A 15278-nucleotide genomic window follows, 5' to 3' on the forward strand; every position below is an offset into this window, starting at 1 on the left:
CTAAGTCTTTTATTATTTTGGTGGTTATTGTAAATGGGCTAACTTTCCTGATTTCTTTTTCTGCATGTTCACTGTTGGAGTATAGAAATGCTACTGATTTTTGTGTGTTGATTTTGTATCCTGCAACTTTGCTGAAATCATTTATCAACTCTAGGAGGTTTCTTTAATAGAGGCTTTAGGCTGTTCAATATATAGGATCATATCATCTGCAAACAGGGACAGCTTGACTTCATCCTTTCCAATCTGTATGCCCTTTATTTCTTTCTCTTCTCTGATTGCTCTGGCTAATACTTCCAACAATATGTATGAGTGGTGAGACTGGGCATCCTTGTCTAATTCCTGTTTTTAAGGGGAAATCTTTCAGCTTTTCACCATTTAGGATAATATTGGCAGTGGGCTTATCGTATACAACTTTAAGTATGTTGAGATACTTTCCATGTATGCCTAATTTGTAGAGAGTCTTTATCATGAAAGAATGTTGAACTTTGTCAAATACTTTTTCAGCATCTATAGAGATGATCATATGGTTTTTTTCTTTGCTTTTATTGATGTGGTGTATCACATTTATTGATTTGCATATGTTGAACCAAACTTTCATCTCTGGGATGAATCCCACTTGATCGTGGTATATAATTTTGTGTATGTGTTGCTGTATTCTGTTAGCTAGTATTTTATTGAGGATTTTTGCATCTATATTCATCAAAGATATTGTCCTGTGGTTTTCTATTTTTGATGCATCTTTGTCAGGTTGGTATCAGGGTGATGTTTGCCTCATAGAATGAGTTTGGGAGAATGGCCTCTGTTTCAATCTTTTGGAATAGTTTGTAGAGAATTGGTATCAGTTTCTCTTTGAAGATTTGGTAGAACTCTGCAGTGAACCCGTCTGGCCCAGGGCTTTTCTTTGTTGGGAGCCTTCTGATAAAGCTTCAATGTCTAGTACTGTTATTGGTCTGTTCAGGATTTCTATATCTTCTTGGCTCAGTTTTGGTAGCTTGTATGCATCCAGAAATATATCCATTTCCTCCAGATCTTCAAATTTTTTGGCATATATTTGTTTATAGTATCAATCTCTAATGATTCCTTATATTTCTGAAGTGTCAGTTGTAATATAACCTTTTTCCTTTCTAATTTTTGTTATTTGGGTCTTCTTTCTTCTTTTCTTAGTTAGCCTTGCTAAAGGCTTGTCAATTTTATTTATCTTTTCAGAAAACCAACTTTTTGTTTCATTGATCTTTTGTATTGTTTTTCGGGTTTCTATCTCATTTAATTCTGCTCTGATCTTAATTATTATTTTCCATCTACTAACTTTAGGTTTGGATTGTTCTCATTTTTCTAGATCTTTAAGGTGAACTGTTAGGTTGTTTATTTGCCATCTTTCCACTCGTCTGAAATAAGCATTTAATGTGATAAATTTTCCCCTTAATACTGCTTTTGCAGTATAGGTTTTTGTATGAGATGTCATTATTTTCATTAATGTCAAGAAATTTTTGATTTCCTGTTTAACTTCTTCTTGGACCCATATGTCATTAAGTAGAATGTTGTTTAATTTCCATGTTTGTATGGTTTCCAGAGTTTCATTTATTATTGATTTCTAATTTTAATCCATTGTGATCTGAAAAAATACATGGAATAATTCCAGTTTTTTGAATTTGTTGAGACTTGCTTTGTGACCTAACATGTGGTCTATCCTGGAGAATGTTCCATGTGCTGATGAGAAGAATGAATATTCTGAGGTTGTTGGGTGGAATGTTCTGTAGATATCTGCCAAGTCCAGTTGGTCTAAAGTGTTGTTTAGATCTTGTGTTTCTCTATTGATTTTTTGCCTAGATGATCTGTCCAATGATGAGAGTGGGGTGTTCAGATCCCCCACTATTATGGTGTTAGTGTCTGTCTCTTTCTTTAGATCTAATAGTGTTTGCTGTGTAAATCTGGTCACTCCAACATTGGGTGTGTATATATATATATATGATTGTTATGTCTTCTTGATGGATAGATCCTTTTATCATTATGTAGTGGCCTTCTTTATCTCTTTTTATAGTTTTTGCTTTAAGGTCTATTTTATCCAATATAAGAATAGGTACTCTAGCTCCTTTTTTATTTCTATTTGCATGATATATCTTTTTCCATCCTTTCACTCTTAGTCTATGTGTGTCTTTACAGGTCACGTGAGTCTCTTGAAGACAGCATATTGTTGGGTCCATCTTTTAAATCCAGTAAGTTAATCTGTGTCTTTTGAATGGGGAATTTAATCCCTTTACATTTAGAGTTATTATTGAAAGATGTTTATTTACACCTAGCATTTTACTGATTTTTGTTTAGATATCTTAAGTATCTTTTGTTCCTTTCTTTCTAATTTTCTGTTTGTCGTCTGTATTTGTTGGTTTCTTGGGGTGATAGATAAACTATTTTTTTCTCTTAGCTTTTTTTTTTGCTGGTAGGTATTGTTCTTTCTTGAGTATTCATGGCAGTGATGGTTGTTTTTGTGTTACCAAACCCAGTACTTCCTTGAGAATTTCTTGTAGAGCTGGTGGTGTGGTAGTGAACTCCCACAGTTTTTGTCTGTCTGAGAAATATACTACTTGTCCATCATTTTGGAAGTATAGCCTTGCTGGGTAAAGTATTCTTGGCTGGCAATTTTTGTCCCTCAGAGTTTTGAATATATCATCCCATTCTTTTCTGGCTTTTAGGGTTTCTGATGAAAGGTCTGATGTCATCCTGATTGGGACTCCCTTATAGGTGTCTTGCCACTTCTCTCTTGCAGCTTTTAATATTCTCTCTTTGTCTTTGAGTTTTGCCAGTTTAATTATCACATGTCTTAGAGAGGATCTTTTTGGGTTGAATGTGTTTGGGGATCTTTGGGCTTCCTGAATCTGGAGATCTGTGACTTTCCCTATACCTGGGAAGTTTTCTGCTATTATTTCATTGAATATGTTTTCAATGCCATTTTCTTTTTCCTACCCTTCTGGAATACCCATGATTTGGATATGTGAGCGCTTAAAGTTGTCTGTAGTCTCTCTTAGATTTTCTTCAATTTTTTTGATTCTTTTTTCTTTTTTCTTGTCTGCCTGTGTCAATTCAAACAGCCTGTCTTCATGGTCAGAAATTTTCTCTTCTGCTTGTTCAAGTCTTCTGGTTAGACTCTCTGTTGTGTTTTTTATTTTGTTGAATGAATCCTTCAGCTCCACAAGCTCAGCTACATTCTTTTTCAAGGCATTGATTTCTTTGTACATTTCTTATTTCAGATCCATTATATTTTTTCTCATTTCATTCTGTTGTCTAACTGAGTTTTCTTGTATCTCATTTAGTTTCCTTAGAATTGTTACTCTAAATTCCTTGTCTGTTATTTCAAAGACTTCCTGTTCTATCGGATCTAGTGCTTGAGAGTTATTATTTTCCTTTGGTGGCGATGTGCTTTCCTGATTTTTCATATTTCTGGTGTCTTTGCTTTGGTGTTTTGTCATTGTGTCTGGGGGTGGCACAGTCCACTCATTTCACCCTGATGTCTAGCTTGGATCCTGAAGGGTCTGCTGCTTCTGGTCAGCAGGAACTAGCCTGGACTGGGGTTTCCACTGTGCCTGCCTTTTCTTGGACAGCTGGCTTGGGGTGTGAGGGTTCCGAGGCTCTTAAGTCTCTCCCAGGGGCGGGGACCAGCCTGGGCCAGAAGTCCTGCCCCACCTGCCTTCTCCAGGATGGGTGGCTCGGGGTGTGTGGGCCTCAAGCCTCTTAATTCTCTCCCAGCAGTGTGGACCGGCCTGGGCTGGAAGTCCCACCCCTCCTGCCTTCTCCGGATGGCTGGCTTGGGGTGTGGGAGCCCCTGAACTTCTTAAATCTCTTCTGGCAGTAGGGACGAGCCTGGGCCAAAAGTTCTGCACTGCCTGGCAGGCTTGGGGCGTGTGGGACTAGAAGCTCTAAAGTCTCTCTACGTAGAGGGGAGCAACCTGAACTAGGGTCCAGGGTGCGCAGTTCCTGCCTGTTCCAGCGCAGATCTCGGGTCTTTTGTTGTTGCTCCTTAACAGTTGCAAATTGGTCGTTCTTTGGGAGAGAGTGACACCAGAAACCAACTACTCTGCCATCTTGACTGGATCTGGGTTTTTCCCAACTTTAATAGTGTTGAATGCTGTTCATATCTTTCTTGGCATCTCAAAGCATTAGCAGAGGACTTGTCAGGACAGTTTTAACATGGTCGTTCTTAAGACTACAGTGAAAAATCCCTTAGTTTCTACTCAAATCAAACTGGATTGTTGCTTTATATCCCAAACTGGCCTTTCTGCCCAACCCATCTCCCACAATTAGTTTTAAATCTCTTCCCTTCCAAATCAAAGTATTACCAAGTTCTTACTTTTCTGGAAAAATTTGACCATGTCAAAATTACCTTTTTTCTCCCCATTCATATAAATAAATGGAACAATCAAATACTAGGTTGGTATTTTTTACAGCATTCTGGGTCAAAGTTGTATAGAAGTTGTTTGATATTGGTAGGTATTAAATGCATCATCAGCTTAATCTACTGAAGCTCTGTTGGAATCTGGAAGTGTAGTATCTGGGTTATGGTATTTCAGATATTCTAAATGTTTGAAGTTTTATGCCATCATAAAGACTCCTGAGCCAGGGGTATGCCTTATCTCAACTTCTGCCTCCAGAGGAGAAACTGTGATGGGACAGTGTAATACATGGCATAATTGCATACCTGGAATTTCAAAAAGAATGGCTATATGTTGAATATGTGTGCATGCACACAACATAGCCTTTAATTTAAAAAAAAAAGCCATAGAGATCTTTATGAACCATATACTCTTCTCTGCTTAGACCTCTCCTATTTAATAATTTATTGTATAGCAGGAATTAGTAATTTAATAATTTAATTAATAAAAATTAATGTATACTACCTCACATTGTACACGTCATTTCTAATCCTCACAAAAATTCTCTAAAGTAGGCATGCTTATTCTCACTTTTACAGCTAAGAAAATGAAGGCTCAGAAATGTTTAAGTAAATTTCACAAAAGCCCTTAGGTAGTAAGTGTAATGTCAGAACTCAAACCTAAGGCTGGTATATTTCAAAGCCTTTGTTCTTTCCTCTATGTTATACTCTTGGGTACATGTTTTGTGACTCAACTAGATTGTAAGTTCTGGGTGTCACGAATTGTACATTAAAATGTTTTGTATTATCCGGAAAGGTAACTTGTGGTAAATGTTGCTGCTGTGGCTGAAGGTAGTGTAGGTAGGTGCTAAGGGTCATATTAACTTAGATCACTACGGGATCATTTAGTGCCATATTTCTGGGAAACAGACTGTACAAGGCTGTATCTTGGTTGGTGCAGCATGGTGCCAATGGGGTCAAGTCTTGGGTTTGCTCACTGAACTTGAATGAAAGCTCCGAGTCTGCAAGTGCTGGATCCCTTTTGCTCACTGCTCTATCTCCAGCACTTAGGACAAGCACATAGTTGCCCTCAATAAGCATTTGTTAATGAATGAATGAATGATCTCTGTAAAGACCTGTTAGCTTTCTTCCATGGCTGTGTATTCTGTCCTTAACCTGGGCCAAACTTCTTTCAGATCTAAGCCACTGACTACAAGGGAGCCGGGGGAAGGGAGTTTAGGTATAACTAAATAAGCTTTTATCTCTACAGGAAATACCAAGACAAAGTCCTTGCCCTTCGGAAGCTAGGTCAGTACCATTACCTTTTGAATAAAGGATGGTAACAAGGAAAAATAAATCCAAAACAATTCTGTGGTGGCAGTGAAGGAAGATACATTTCATTTCTTTTTTCTTTTTGAATTTTATAAAATGATATCTTTGTAATCCTTCACGCATGTTCAATTTATCATCAAATTTACTTGTTTACCAGTTTACTTATGTATTTCCAGGATAATACTGCATAGTGGAAAAGAACCATGATAGTCTAGAAAAAAGTTTGGAAAGTTTTATAAATTTTTTGTATTGTATAGATGCTACAATTCACATTGCTTATTAGATCTTAAACTTATAAGACTTCCAAAATCAAAACAGTGTGGGCTTATTTTACATGCTGTTGCATGGGAGATTACCAGACATCTGTATGGTGTTTACTCTTGGGAAGCTAAAGTTCATGTACTGCAAACAGACACCATAATTCTGTCTTAGACTAAAGTTTGCATTTAACCTATACTGATTTTTTTTAAGGCTTTGAAGTAATAATTGGCAAGAGTCATTATAATATCAAACTGTCTCAGTTTTCATTTGGATAAATAGTAATTACTTCATGAAATACATTTGTCGTTTCCTTAAAAATAATCTTTCTGTTCACAATTTTCCTATTGAGCAAGAGGTTTATCCAGTGGGGATTATAGAATTCTCCATTGGGCAGGAAGTTAACAATAAAAGTAAGTTAATAAGTCGTTATTAAGCACCTATATTGGAATGGATGCTGTAGAGAGAGGGAAAGGAAAATAAAGAGCTATCCCTGCCCTTGGGGAAACCTACCGATCTGGTTAAAACACAATAATGTGGCTTGTGGTTTTGTAGATTCACATCTAATTGTATTCAAACCATGTTCCACAAACCAATACTCATGTAGTGAAAGATCTATATAACAAAATATGTAAGGATGTTATTTTTTCTGTTCCCCAATACCAAAATTATAAAAGAATTCAACTGACCTTGTGTCTAATGGAGTTTTAATAACCATTAATTTTTTTCAAAACTGGAAATTGTCTTTAACTTGTTCATGAGGCATTGAATTTGAGCCACTGCTGATGATGTTAAGGAAATCATGGTATGACCCTTAAGATTGTTAATGACAGTTCATTGACATTAAGGTATCTATAAATGACACAAAAAAAGTGGCGTGTATTTCGGAGAAGGGGGGTATGAATTTGACCACTGTTCAACTCATATCCTTTTTTTGTCTTATAGAGCAGGAACTAATTTTAGTAAATATGCTCCTTTTAAGATGTTCATCATATAGTAAATTTAAGGCATGGGAAATTATCATTTTTGGGGGGGAGAATTATCATTTAGAGAGAAAATGAATGAAAGCTCATTTTGCCCTTCAGACTATGTTTAAAGCACATTTACAATCATATGAGATTACTTAGTCAAATAATATATTACTATTCTATTGATGCATATAGATTATATTGAGAAATAATAAACTTTAAAGTGTAGATCTTAAAGCATTGTCTTTAAAATTTTTATTTTTTTTTTAATTGACACATAGCTATACATACATGTTGGTATAAGCTGATGTTTTTATACATACATGTTTTATAATGATTGGGTCAGGATAGTTAATGTATCAATCACCTCATACATTTATCATTTCTTTGAGGTGAAAACATTCACAACCCTTTCCTCTAGCTATTATGCAACATACAAAACTTAACTGTTAACCATTGTCATCTTACTGTGCAATAGAACTTATTCCTCCTGTCTAATTGTAATTTCATATGATTGGCCAACCTCTCCCTCTTTTCCCTTTCTCTATCCCCTCCCCAGTCTCTGGTAACCACTGTTCTACTCTCTTTAAAGCATTTTCATATAAATATAATTAACTTTTTAGAAATTTGGATTCTCCACAATTTTTCGTCACTGAAAGTTGTGTGTACTATAATTTGTCCCTGGATATGTTTCTCATTATGTACAATATTAAGAATAATAAGATGAAATCAGTGCCATATTTATCATAAATATGTTGTCTTTTTACAGATTTTCTTTTAATTGAATGAAATTAATTTTTTTTACCTGATTTGTGGGCCACCAGAAAAAGGAAGATATATTAAGGAAAGGAAAAAGAGAAGAAAAGAAAAAGACTTAAAAGATAACTAAAACTCAATACTTACACAATAATATTTTAGCTTTAAACTGTTAGTCTCTTATATTAGGACACATGAAAGAAGAAGATCTGTTAAATTATAGCTCATTACATTTATGTAGTCATTTGTTGTTGTTGATACAATTTTTGTTAATTAAAAAGCTGGGTTTCCAGAAACTCATGTGCTTGGGAAATCTGTTCTGAGTTGACTTTTGTTAGTAGAATTCTATTTTGATTTAGCTGCTTAGAGACACTTTTCTTTTGAGTCCTATATTAAGTTGAATCATTATTATATAAATCCTACTGAAATGATGTATCAAGCTGATTGATTAAAAATAGTTGTGTAGTCACAATTTTCTTTCTCCTAAGAATTAGAGATTTAAATGTCTGAAAACATTAATGTGTGTGGGGTGGTTATGATAGTCCAGCTGCCTTTGTGTGTGTTTCATTTAAATGTAAATTTATCTTAGAGACTCTAAAAATGAGCTCAGAAGGTGGAGAATTTTAATTTGAATAGTTGTTTTCTTTTTTTTTCTATGAATACTGAAGTCCCTATTTTACACTAAAGAGAAAAACTTATTAAACAACCAATATTCAACTACCTTGTTTTAAAAGTTCTTAATAGAATTATTAATTTTCTCTCATTAGCAATTTTTCTAAGATTATTTTATTCCATTAAAGTATTAATTTATATGCTGTAAAAGCATATATAACAATAGTTTAATAATATCCAGTGTGATGATGAATATTATTTTGTAGTACTATGAAAAGGATAGTGTTTTAAACAGAAATCAGATTGTAGAAATACATTTCAAACAAATCTGAAATGTTAAAAAAAAAACTTGAAGTTTGCAAAGCACACTGACATATCTATGACGCACACACACATCTATATACTATGTATATATTTTGACTATATTTTTAACCACTGGTTAGAACTTAGTCTGATACTGTTATTATAAATCAACTTCCAGGAACAATTTTTCATGACAAACTTTTGAGGAAGTTTCTACTTAACACTCATCTCTTTAAGTCAGAAGGTCAAGATTTACAGCTCTGTAATTTTGCTTTATTTTATAGTCACTGTTGGCATTGTGCAAACCACTATGAATGTTCTCTTAAGGGAGGTTAACTTCTGCTGTCTTTAGCAGCCTTTTCTACTTCCCTACACTACAGCAGGCCATTTGTGTGACTTGCTTTTGGTTGCATATTTTGAAGTCATTTTTGTCTTTATTCATTGCATTACCAGCCTGAGATTATCTTGTGTTAAAAAACCCAAACAAATAGACTGAAAACCTCTTTGATCTACCCTAACCTTTCTATATGTAAATTTTGGAAAAGTGACACAGTAGCATGCCAATAAAATGTACTCCTCCATTGACATTTCCAAAGTAATTATAAAAAGGATTATAAAGTTTACTAAAGGAATTGCTATTTGTTGGTTGATACAATTTATTTAAGCCACATAAATGTAAATATTTCCCAAGCAACCCCTATAGAGTCAAGGGTTCTGATCAAAGACCTTTGTTTCTTTTGTTTTTGTTTTTTTTTTCCTATGGGTCAAGGGACTATTTTGTTTCTTCTAAGTATCTTTATTTTGTACACTCAGGAAAAGGGGAGGAGTGATTTCTGAACATTTTTGAGAGGTCTTAAATTTTCATTTATGCCACTGTTTAATATACATGTTTCCATAGAGCACTTGCAGATTTCAGACAAAATTCTACATGTTTTGCTTTACTTAATAGTTGTTACTCTTACTGGCCAATTGCCTCCCCCCCTCAAAAAAAGTGCTGTTTAGAATTTAAAACTGAGTTTTACAGTAACCAGTAGGTGTGTGAAATATGTATGTACAGCAGTATCCTAACTTACAGAGTCTATGTAACGAGGCCAGGCACATTGGTTTATAATCAAAATCAGAGATTTTCTCTGTGATTCCAGTAGAATATGCGGGGATGTTTTCCTTGAGATCAGGAGTATTAGTAGCATTCTTAGGAGTAATAACAGTACTCCTCCTCTCAAACACAGATCTCTGTTTTGTCCTTTCCCTAACTTTTCTCCCATTCCTCTAAACTCCTGAGGCTTGGAGAAAGCGAATTCTTAGAAACTAGAGTCTTTCTTTTTTTTGAATGATGTGACAGACCTTGGGAGGCACTGTGTTGCTGAGTTTTTCCTCATGCCAGGTAGAATATGTAAATACTGTGTAAAATAAAATACTATACTGTGGTTATACCTTTACTTTCCCAAACAGTTGCTTCTATTTTTAGACAAAGAAAACAATGTTCTACTTCATTATTTGGGTCAAAGCTCGGTTAGTTTAAGGCACGTATTTTGTACCAAAAATTTTTATATGTTTCTTAGCACCATTTAGAAATCAGTATTAATATTTTTACAATTACTTTTGTTGGTAGCTTGTCATTGGGAATTGTAAAAAGTGGTTCTAGGTTAGAAGCCATGAGACTCTTTGCAAGGTGATGGCACGGCGAGTTTAACCTGTAGTAAATGACTACGATAAATCAGTTTTCTCTGGGTTCATTTCTATTTTGTGTCATGGTTCAAGAAAAACAATAGATGAGAACAAAGTAGTATGGATTTTTAAAATCATTCCACCTAGTAAACTTCATGGCATGCCTAAGAAACAGACAGTGGGTTTTCAGAGGTATTTTCCTCTCAGTAACTGCTGCGTAGCAACTTCCTCATTTTTTTTCTAACGACATTCTTTTTTAACAAATTAGATGGTGTTGAGGTGTTGGTGGAGGATATAAGTAATTGTAAAAGGCTTATACCTCACATTCAGTGTTATTACCAGGTAACTGAAAATACTTAATCTATTTTTGGAGTGCTAGGGAGAATGGGGGATGAGGAAAATGAAACTTGAATCAGTGACCATCTGGCCCAGATTTGGCTGATTTCCTGTGCACTGCTCTTTGTTTCAGGCAAACAATGGATTGTTCCTTTTACAGATAAGAACTCTGTTGATGACTGTGCTGAATCAGCAGATTTGGTTTGGGATTACAAACATAGACTCATATTGAAGGCTTGTCTGTTGTTCTGAGGTCACTATCCTTGTCTTCATCTATTACAAAAATATTCTTAAGATTCTTTTCCATAGTTTAGTTGAGTGGTGAGATTACAAACAAATCAAATCAAACACTTGGAAGTGTATTTCTAGTTTGGGATTTACCTGTCTCAAACACTGAAATTTTCCTTGTCTTTTGTTTCCAGACTTAATATCTCCCTGATTGTGATTTTCAATAAATCTCTACATAGAATCTTCTTTTATGTCTGAACTTGAATTTTTCATTTGAACCTTTAATGATCCAAATTTAATATTATCCTAAATCTAAGTTAGGCTTTTACGATGTAGCTATGTAAACGGTTAAGTTTTCTGTGACATCTGTTGCCATATATCTGCAAATTACATTTTAGGATGTTAGAACTATTTGTCTTAGTTTAAATGCTACCTAATCATCATGCCACTGTTGAAAAAAAAGGTCATTGACTAGAAGTAGGGATCTCTATTGCTAGCTTTCTAAGTAAGTCAACCATCAGATTTTGTAGGTTATCTTAGAAGCAGTAGAGATCAGAGTGTGGTTAAGTGCCACTTTTCAGAAGACAAGAGCAAACTTCAATGCTACCATGTTGCTGTTGGGCCAAGAAATATAAAAATAATCATTTTTACTCTGAAGTTATAGGAAGATTGTTGTCGGATTTTAAGTCAGCCTTTTAGTTTAACTTTCATCTCCTTATGGCTGAATTGCCATGTAACACTCCACTACAAAATTTTCTCCAGGCAACTTTTTCTGGAACCACTTGTATCTTTAAAATCAAGCATTTGAGAGATCTAATCTATAGTTCTTTTGTGTCGATAAAGATATGTTCTTTAGGTAGAATCAAGGAGCCTGATTATAAGAAAAAAAGCTTAATAGTTAGTTCCTTGGGGATCTAATTATGTAGCAAATGGGATCACACAGCACAATTCACTGTCATTTGGTGTAATTACTTTTAGGTCCGTATCCAGCGAAAGTGAATGACAGCAAATGGCATAAAATCTTAGTTTGCATCCATATGGGGCACAGTCCATTCATACATTGACGTTCACCCCACTGCGTACTCTATTTGCTGCTAATAAGGCCTCAGAATTGCTTGTTTGGTTTAAATGCATGGGTGATTTGGATACGTGGGTGTTATGGATGTTAATTGGAATAGAATATTTAGATTTAGAGGACTGGTTAGTTAAACAGTAAGGCAGAGTTAAAAGCTGCAATAACTACACCACCAATACAAGTTCTACTTTATTTCCCCCCCCCCCTGCTTTAATTAGAGACTAGTTCAGGGAACGAGTTTGAGGTGGAGGAGAAGTTCTTATCCTTTTCTCCCCCTCCCCCTTCTGGTCACCTTTCACCCCCCAACCTCTGACTCTCCTTCAAATCTCACTGAGGAATTATAGTCTCTACAGAGGTTTGGTTGCAGATGCCTGGAAAGTTTACACTGCAGAGAGTTGTTTTGTTTGGCATAGCTAATCAGGAGCCAGGCTGGAATTGCTCATAGCTGTCATTCAGGTTTTGTTTCAAAGTCCAAGGACCTGCTGAGAAAAACAAAAAGCTAATGAAAGCTGACTGTATTTAGGCCTCAAATCTGTGGAATCTGAGATGATGTCCTGACAGTGTATTCTTATTCTTCCACATTCTTGCCGTTACTAAGGTAACAGATTTTTAGAGGCTTTCTATCTTCATTGTCAAGTATTGGCTACACTTATTGTTGTTTTTCAGATTAGAGCAATTCAGATTATCTCCTTTTGAGATGAAGGAAAAGGGGAAAATAATAGAAATAAAATGTCTGAATCAATCACCCTGAATGCTAGTAAGATCAGTTTTTTCGAAATACTTTAAAATTCTTAGATTCAGAACACATATTACAATTAGGACAAAATTAACTTCCCCAAGTTTTTGAGTGCCCTGTGTATGTAATTCCCATTCCTGTAACATGAAATAGTATTCATATAATTACTAAAGAATACGTCTTATGGGGAAAAGGTGTGTAGTACTCTGCCTTTTAAGATCTTTCTTCTTGAATGAAAAACCAAATTATATGGAAAACCGATACACTTGAATTATTATGTGTAAATGGTCAAATAAATAGCATGAGAAAATGGACTGCAATGAGCATATTTACTGAAAAAAATGGTCTTTTAATTTGTTTTCACAGGATGTTTTGCTGTGGTGCTTTAGTACTTGTATATATGTAAATGCTGTTGTTTTTATAGTCCATTTGGGGCAAATATGAGGGGTCTTCAAAAAGTTCATAGAAGGATTTACATTATCTTTCAGTTCTATTTTTCCATGAACTTTTTGAAGTACTCTTATATTACGTGTGGTTTGATAAGCGATGAACAAAAGACTATTATGTGGAGACAAGGTATTCTTTGAGTTGGCTTTACATTTGAGAATCCCCAGGGATGCTCTTGAATAGTGTGATAACTTTATGAATTCTCGTCAAGATGTTGATTCACTGGAAGATGACACAATTTTTTCACAGACATATCTTCAGCAAGTACTCTTTGCCCTTTGGCAATGACTATGATATTGATATGACCTAATTTTAGTACTGATCTGATCATGTCACCAATTTGGTCCCAACACAATAAAAGCTTACATTCATGGAGATAAGAGCTGGCTTAATTTTCTTCTGAGTAGTAAATAAGAGAGTGGGTAGCTGGCTGAAAGGAAAAGGACTCATAAGGGTCTGAAAGAGAAATACTTAGTGTCAGGAGGCCCTCCTGTTAATTTCTGTATCTTTGTTCATGCTGGTTTCCCAGCCTGGAATTTTATCTTCTCTCCTCTCCACCTATCTAAATCCTATGCTTCTCAAGGTCCAGCTCAAGTTCTTCATTCACTAAGCCCTCTTCAACTACTGCTGTCCAGATAGAAAGAGAGGCTGTGTCCTCAGCTGGTCACAGTATCTAAAGAATTGTGTTCAAATATGGTGTCGACATTTTTAGGAGGAGAATGATTACGATGGGGGAGATATGAAGGGAAAATGTCGTGAAGGGAATAGATCATTTGAAATGGGCAAGTTTAGCCCAGAAAAGATTTAGAGAGAGGCAAGATAGCTATCTTCAAGGACTGACATGTGCAGCTGGCATTAGATTTACTCTAATTACCTTTTAAGCAGTGGTTTTCAAATTGTGCTCTGCAGAGCTGCAGGGATTTTGTGGTTTGCCTTGGGCTGCAGGGGGGTAGAGAAGAATTGGGAACTACTGGACATGCTGAGTGCCCCCTGCAGCTGTCAACAGAAGAGTTCCACTTTTAACTTAACTGCTTTTTATATTGGGTTTGTGCCTAATGTTTCTTTTAAAGACACATTGCACTGCTTAAAAAAATAAGGTTTTAAAAATTACTGCTGTATAGAACAATAGATGAGAGTTTTGGTTCAAATTGGGATTAAAATGTTCTAGCAATAACAGATTTCAAGAAAATTAAATGGACTGCTTTGTGACATGTGAGTTCTATATTAAATCAGAAGGTTAATGACCCTTACAAGGATGTTAGAAGATATCTACTTTGGGGGAAAGGATGGGTTGGATGTCCCCTAGATTTCTTACAGTTCTAAGATTGTGTGGTTGATTTCTTCTCTTATTGTTATTATCAAGTAATTTGGCACTTAGCTGTTCTCAATTGGGTTTTTGGGTAAACCCCACCTCTCCATTAAATCATGAGGATCCAGAGAGTAGGAACAGTGTCTTCACTGCTTGTGGATTCTTCAGATCCCAGCACAGATTGAGGGGCTCAGTAAAAACTGGTTGGTATAAGAAATGATGTAAGATGCACTGGCACAATTGCCTTATGATCCCATCCAATCATAAAGGTGATAAGGGAGGGTATTAGCAGAAAATTTTTTCTACTGCTTTCTGCCCTTTGGGAATAGTAGAAATGATAAAGAGATTTAAGACAAACCCCCTCTCCCCCACGGTTTTGGGGTATTTTTTTGCCAGGAGGCCAGAATAATACTGTGTCTGTAAAAGTGGACATGGCTCCCCGAGCATAATAGGTAAAAAGTTGAACGTAGAAATCATGACTCTCCATACAAATTGAGAAACTGAGGGACAATAGAAGGGTAAAGTGAGCTGATTTCCAGGTATTCTTAGTGCAAATAGGTAAATACATCATAAGAGGATCATATTGGCAGCCTGGACGTCAGGGGTTTTGCCCCATGATTCAGTTGGTTGTGATGTTATTGAGAACTACAACTAAAGGGTATGGACTACAGGACAGTTTCCAGATGCAAGATTGGAATCTAGTAGTCATGGTAGAATTGTTAGGGGCAGTCAGGTGCTTGATGAGCACAGCGTAATCTGAAGCAGCCCTTTCACTCATGGGAGGCCTTTCCTGTTTCCTCCCTTTATACTGGGTGGGAAAGGGTGAAGTGTTTCCCCCAGCCCCTGGCACATTCCCTGTGCCTAGTAGACACTAAAGAAGTGCTTATGGA

This window comes from Cynocephalus volans, chromosome 13, assembly GCF_027409185.1.
Source record: "Cynocephalus volans isolate mCynVol1 chromosome 13, mCynVol1.pri, whole genome shotgun sequence".
NCBI lineage: Eukaryota > Metazoa > Chordata > Mammalia > Dermoptera > Cynocephalidae > Cynocephalus > Cynocephalus volans.